Below are 6,828 nucleotides of genomic sequence, written 5' to 3'. Positions count from 1 at the left end.
TTTCTTGGCCTGTTGAACTGTCTTGATATAGACGCTTTTCACTTTATTGCAAAAATATCATAAGACAGAAAAAAGTTTCAGGTAAGTAGAAAGTACAGAGGAAATTGAATCACTTCCAAAGAAAAAAAAGGACCCTGACAAGACCACCTAGAGCTGATATCTGTATTGCCTAATGTACAACATGATTTAGTGTCCTGCATGCTTGAGACTATTTGGCAGTGCTTTGGTTCTTGAAGCATCACTATAGTAATTCTCAAGACAAGTACTATTTGATGTAAAAGGAGCATCTGTATGGCAAGGAAAATTCCAGATCTTTAACATTTACACCTTTATGCTTAGGCAAAAAAACAAACCTTGAATTTTCTGATGTCATTATCAGAAACTTGTTGCAAGTTAAGCAGATTGCCCAAGTGAAGCTGTGATCACAAAATGCAGCTCTCTGCAGCAGCTGTGGCAAAGAAGCAATCTGATAATACATACTTTCATTCTTCATAGTTGAGAGTGACAGGGTAGTCCAGTTTGCAAAAACATTTCTCTGGAGACTATCTGCATTAAGACCCACGGTTCTGTCCAGTGATGCCCGAACTAACTCTTTGCCAGAAAAGCTATGTCAGCATGGCTCTTTTCTTGCACTATTAGCTGTTCTGAGAAAAAAGGCTGTATTACAGCTGCTTCTTGGGTCTCAAACTATCATCCTTAGAGCTGTGCCGGTAAACATATTAGGCTGGTAAGCAGTTATTGTTGTCAAAGCTGACATCCCAGTGATCAGAAATGGTTCAATAACCAACCACAGCTGGAGGGGAAAAGAAAAAGAAAAATAAAAAGAAAACATTTTGTTGATACATTCCTTGGATATCAGCGATTGCCTTTTAGGTATTGAAATATATATATATTTTCTTCAGAAGTTGAGTCTGAAAGACAAAATACAATGATGGAAGCTATTAGCCTGTTGGCAGTACTACAAAATATACTAATCTACCTCATAAAAAGCTGTACAAAAGTAGCAACAGAATATAGTGCTGAAAGTATAGGAATATCCTAGGATGCTCATCTGTGTTTCCCAAACAGTAATGTCATCCTCACTCAGGCACTTTTCTGCCCATGGAGAACTCACCAGGTATGCCACTGGTTTACCATGAGCTGTATATAAACTGTGTCAGCAGTTAAATTAGTAATTATTCACTCTAAGGCTGTCATGAATATGCTGTGATGCAGATGTCATGCTGAAATTTTTCTTACTATTATGAGGTTTTGTGACAGTCCCTGAAATCATTTAAAGATAGATGTTGTATGCATATCAACATATGAGCCTGGCATATAAAAATAACTAAGCACTCCTGAAGGCACTAGCTTAACTAGCCGAAATACCTACTATTAGCATTCATGAATTTGATCCAAGAGTGGTGTTTAGGCTAGATGTTTCAAGATATGTTTCTTGTTTTACAGACCTTTTTTATATATCCTCCTTGCATCCTGGATACCAAATGTTAAAATATAAAAATAAGACTACTTACAACAGACAATAATCACTGTTATCTTTACTCGCTTTTGATTAAAAGCAAAAGCAAAAAAACAACCACTGTAGCTCTTTCTGTAGAACTGTACTCCATGAGATTTCAAGGTAGAGCAGATTGATCTTGCTCTAACACAAATTTTGTTTGCGTTATGAGCTGAAACCTTCTGGTACAAAATCTCTGATGAGAAATAAATAATGTGGAACATGTAGGTGACATTTTACAAGGTCACTTTTCCAGCCCGTTAATATAATTTAAAAGGTAATTCCTTCACTGCTGCCTATTCATTGCTGTTTGGCTATTTCAAATGTTCTCACACGTGAAATTAAATCTCACTTGCCCTTTATTTGGAAAGAAAAATTGAAGGAAAAAGTATACCTGTGTACTAGAATTGCTGGAGCTGATTCTCATATTACACACACTCAGATAATGCAGCAGTAAATCCACAGTAGTCTACACAGTGGTATTTGTATGAGCAATGTGTTTCCAATGGAATAAAAACTGGAAATGCATTTTTGACCAGTATATGATAGATATTTATCAAAATTTATTAAAAGATGAAAAGTAAAGTGCTATTGATTCTATTCTAAAGTTTCTCTTTTAGGCAAGATCTGTGTCTTGACCAGAAAATATGCATCTTAGGATTTAAAAATGCTTCCAATGAACTGGACATCAAAGACCACATCCTAACTGAAAAGGGAACACAGCTTTCTCTTCATAATTAATAACAGCCATTACATTTCAGAAATTTGAAGTCAGTCAAATAAAAGCATTGTATAAAATAGGCATTTTTTTGAGATCTCATCAACCTGATATTCATTCTTTTGTGGTACCTAAGTCACAGAAGCTAAAGAAAGGGAAGAAAGCAGTGTATGCAACATATAGCCACACTGAGAGTACACCATCCTGTAACAGCCTCATTATATACTTTTATTTCCTGGGGAACACACTCCTTGAATAAGCAGGACAGTAATCACTAGTTATTTCTCCTTAGTTTCATTCTGAAGACTTAGTTTTACCTTGTCAGCTGCAAATATCTGGCTTGCTGATAATAAATACACAGAAGAAACACTAAACATAGTTGATTTGTGTATATTTACAAACAGAAGAACAATATAGCCTTGTTTTTAGCACCATCAATTAGAAGTTACACATGGGAGGGCATTTAATGGTCACTAATGCAGTCAGCATATTCTATATGCTGGTACCTTACAGATTTTGCTTTTGCCTCTATTCCCCATCTTTCACCTGCTGAGAAAGAGACAAATGTTCTGTTGAATTTCAATGGCCATGGCTTAATCTGCCATTTACTTGAATGCCATTGCTAAGAAATGTTTTCAGTTGTATTGGCAGAAACAGCCTTCAAATTATAGCAACTTGCATTCATCAGTTTCAGTGAAGCCTACTTGTTCAAATCTTAGTTTCTAGACAGTGTGCTGAAAAATTTCAAAGGAAACTCATTTTCTCCCACTGCTTTCCTGTGATCTCTCTCTGCTCTCTATTTTCTTACATACTTTGGATATCAGGCTCATTGTATTTGCTTTTCTGACTTTCCTCTTCATTATTATTACCTTTTAACCATGAATGAAGCTAGCACTTGCAAAAAGTATTAGACAGTTATATTTAACCACACAGTCTTAGTAACACATACATGAAGAATGTAAACAGAAGTGTGCTTATATCTTAGCTGCAGGAACCAGGTCTAGAAAAGGTATCCCCTACCATGGTAAAAAGAGTTTGAGGAAAGCATATGAGAATGCTAGTCATGATGTGCCAAACTGTACCAACATAAATCAAGTCTTTCTGGAGGTTACCCAAGAAACACAAAAGTTTTAGATTTCTGCTGTTGTAGCTAGTATCTCCATTTTTCATCTCATACATTTAATGCTTAAGAGAACATAATGGGAAACCACAAATCTATTTTGCTTGTCCAGTTGATACGCTTAACCATATGGTCGTGCCCATGCAACAGTCTCATTAATATAGATGTGCAATTTACTAGAAAAGGGGAAGCGAAAGAGGAAGAATTTTTTTAGTCCAGAGGCATTTCAGTGTCATGAAACATCCAGAAGTTTAATGATTACATTTTGGCTCTAATAATTTTATCATTTAGGTCAATGATAAAAATGCTAGTCTTTCCACCTACAGTCTAAAAAATATGGGAAAGCTGGTATTAAGATGAAGGTCTGGGATGACAACACGTGAGTATCACACTTGCCTAATTCAGCAAGATCAGGAACAAACCTGCAAATATCCATTTCTATCAACAATAAAAGCAAGACATTTTTGACTACTTTTAAAAATTGTAGATCAAAGTGACAGGGGAAAGTTGGGGAATGTATTAATAAGGTTGTTAATTTCCTTGGAAAAAGTACCAAATATCCAAGGATTGTTCAAAGTACAAATTATTTGAACCTAAAGATCTTTACAAGGAAATCTCTGTATCTTTATTCCCCCTAAAATTCACAGATATGATTTTTAAAGTCCTCAAACATACCCATTTCAATGGAATCGGTCTTTTAAATCAGGCAGGAAAAATCTACCCACTTCAGAATTTTATACAGCAAGTAGAGTGATTTTCTGATGTGAGCTTAAACAGTAAAAAGATAGCTTTCAAACAATGGCATATTGGAGTTCAGTGATTCTTGGCTTAGCATATTTACTTCTAAACAGAAAGAACATAAAAAATCCAAACAAAAGAAACGAAACATTAGACACAGGGGGGAAAAAGAAACAAAAACCAAAAAACTGAAACCAGATATGTGCTGTGTGCTGCTGCACTGGATTTGTGAGATTCCATTAGTGCTGCAGGAAAGCAGAATTTGCATTTGCCACTGAAATGTCCGTACCAATACCCCTGAGGGCAACTGCCTTCCATTTTTCCGTTCCAGCATTCTGTTTTGTCTCTTTTTGATAGGACGAGAGGAAATGGCCTCAAGTTGTGTCAGGGGAGGTTTAGATTGGGTATTAGGAAAAATATCTTTACTGAAAGAGTGGTCAGACATTGGAATAGGCTGCCCAGGGAGGTGGTGGAGTCACCGTCCCTGGAGGTGTTTAAAAAACGTGTAGATGTGGCACTTCAGGGTATGGTTTATTAGACATGGTGGTGTTGGGCTGACAGTTGGACTTGATGATCTTAGAGGTCTTTTCCAACCTATGATTCTATGATTTTGTGCTAAGGAGAAAAGTGTAAAGCAAAATGCAAACAGGTAAAACTCTGATTGTGCACAGGAAACAAATCGGGTACAAAAATGACAGCACCATTTTTTTGCCAGTAGCTAATCAGAGAAGAGCTTTCCACAGCCAAAAAAAGTAAAGGGTAAAAAAAGAAATACAGAATATCTCAAGTAGTCTTTCAGGGCAGGAACCTCCCCTTCCCCCACAACCAAACAACTTTTGTTGTGATGAAATTTAGCTCATCTTACAGATATACCAGAATTGACATGACATGGGAGAGAAGGATTTATGCTTTAAATTAAAGCTTATTCCCCAGTGTGCAAAAGAGCCTGTATAGTCTATTAAAGTAATTTAGAATCATTCTTCCTACTACGAAGTAAATTTGGATTACCACTAGCAAATGTCAGAGTTGCATTTACCATTCTTGTCAAGAGACACACTGCCGAGTGGTGAAGAGATGTGTAGTAACTATTTTTTTAATAATAAGTCGTTAGAGGATGAAATTGGAGTCCTTTTTAAAGGTAACTTATCATAACAAGAAAGCAATAATTCAAAGCCTGGAAAAAGGAACCTTGGTACAGATCCACAACCAGGTGGCCAGACAGATACAAATGAGTTTACAGTTAATTAGAATAAAGATACAAGACCATGGAACTAAAGATGTAAGAGGAAATAACTTGTACTTCTTTTATTGGAATCCATATCAAAGCCAATACCACAATTATAGTACGTAGTTTGGTGCTTGTGGTACATGATATATTTATAATTCAGGATTAAATGGTGAGGAAAGCGCAGGACTTACACCATGTGGCTCTCCCCAGCAGAGATTTTAAAGTAGCCACAGCAAAATAAAATGAAAGAGTCTAACTGAAGACTTAACATGATTAAATTTTAAAATAAACTAGACAAAATAATTTATCTATTTTAACACACAAGGAAAGAGCCAATCCAGAAAGCGCAAAGATTCCTAACTTCGTATTTTTGCTTTCTCCAGTATCAAATCTGGTTTTTATAGATTTACGTTTCAGGCCCATCTAGCAGGATGCAAGCGTAAAGTGGCAAAATCTTTAATGTGAGGACAATTCCCACTGAGACAGATAGGTGGAACAGTTCGTTAACAAGTTCACCTATTCCTTTACACAAGAAAAAAATCTGCTGTCCCTGTTTAGCTACTTTTTGACACTGAGACTTTACTGTGGTATTTCAAACCTAAGGAGCTTTGGATTCCTACATGAAACTTGTCCAAGTTCCACATTGGAAGCATAGTCCATGGATACTGCCAGGAGGTCACTTACTTCTCCGCATCCATCCATCTCCTCTTCCTAAGCCATTATGGGCTGGTTTACTGTGTTCAAAGGAAGACGAAGTATTTTGCGCTTTCTTCAGGGACTGTGGAAGATCCATAACTGAGGCTGCCAAGGATTTCCCCTAGAGCTTCCAGGTTTAAACCACGGCCTGGTGTCTGCATGATGACTGATGGAGCCAAGGATACCAACCACAGACTAGCAAAGGCACATAGCAATTGCTAAAATAGTTTGATGTTGCTTTTGCCAGCATAAAATAGAAAATTTCAAAGCATTTAAAAAATGATTAAAAAAAAAAAGCCAAAAGCTGCTAATATCGCAAGTCTTTAACAGAATAATTTAAAGAACAAAGGAAAAGGCAGTATTAAATATATGGTGTTTGATAGCAATAATACAGCTCAAATACTCTTCATGTCTTACAAACACTTAATGAAAATACTTTCACCTGGCAGGTTCAATTAGGCCTTGATAATATTAAGGCTGAAAGCATCAGAATCCATTAAATTCAATGAGGACACTTGTGTTCTCCAAGCACTTACCCAGAGGTTTGTGAAGTGTAGTCCTATGGCCTTGCTGCCTGCTCTTTCCTTTGTTTTCTTGTGACTGATTTGGGTTTCTTTTTCCTAAGGACCAGGAAACAGGCCTTTAGAGATGTGCCTTGTCTCTGCAACTTCTGTACATCATAGTTATGGACAGATGTAACTTGAAACAATCTATTTGGAAATTTAAAATGTATCTGTAAAATAATAATCTGCTAATACCCATAAAAGTATTCTTATTCATAAACTTATGTGCTTGCACAGAAGCAGGAAGTAAACAGAATTGCTTCCCAA

At 36.4% G+C, this 6,828-nt stretch overlaps 1 long non-coding RNA gene across 1 annotated transcript in view; it reads right to left on the bottom strand.

The window, feature by feature from the left end:
* Positions 1-426: 426 nt before the first annotated feature.
* The window catches only part of LOC142360904 (uncharacterized), a 30,411-nt gene continuing 24,009 nt past the window's right edge, over positions 427-6,828 (bottom strand). Inside the window, exons 3-4 of the long non-coding RNA XR_012763536.1 lie at positions 6,535-6,618; positions 427-911 (exon numbers count right to left, since the gene is read on the bottom strand). This is a non-coding gene — a long non-coding RNA (uncharacterized LOC142360904). The remainder of the gene's footprint in view (positions 912-6,534; positions 6,619-6,828) is intronic.

The sequence above is a fragment of the Opisthocomus hoazin genome, chromosome 3 (genome assembly GCF_030867145.1).
Source record: "Opisthocomus hoazin isolate bOpiHoa1 chromosome 3, bOpiHoa1.hap1, whole genome shotgun sequence".
Taxonomy (NCBI): domain Eukaryota; kingdom Metazoa; phylum Chordata; class Aves; order Opisthocomiformes; family Opisthocomidae; genus Opisthocomus; species Opisthocomus hoazin.
The sequence above is the reverse complement of the archived record's forward strand: the minus strand, read 5'-3'. Positions and strand labels throughout refer to the sequence as shown.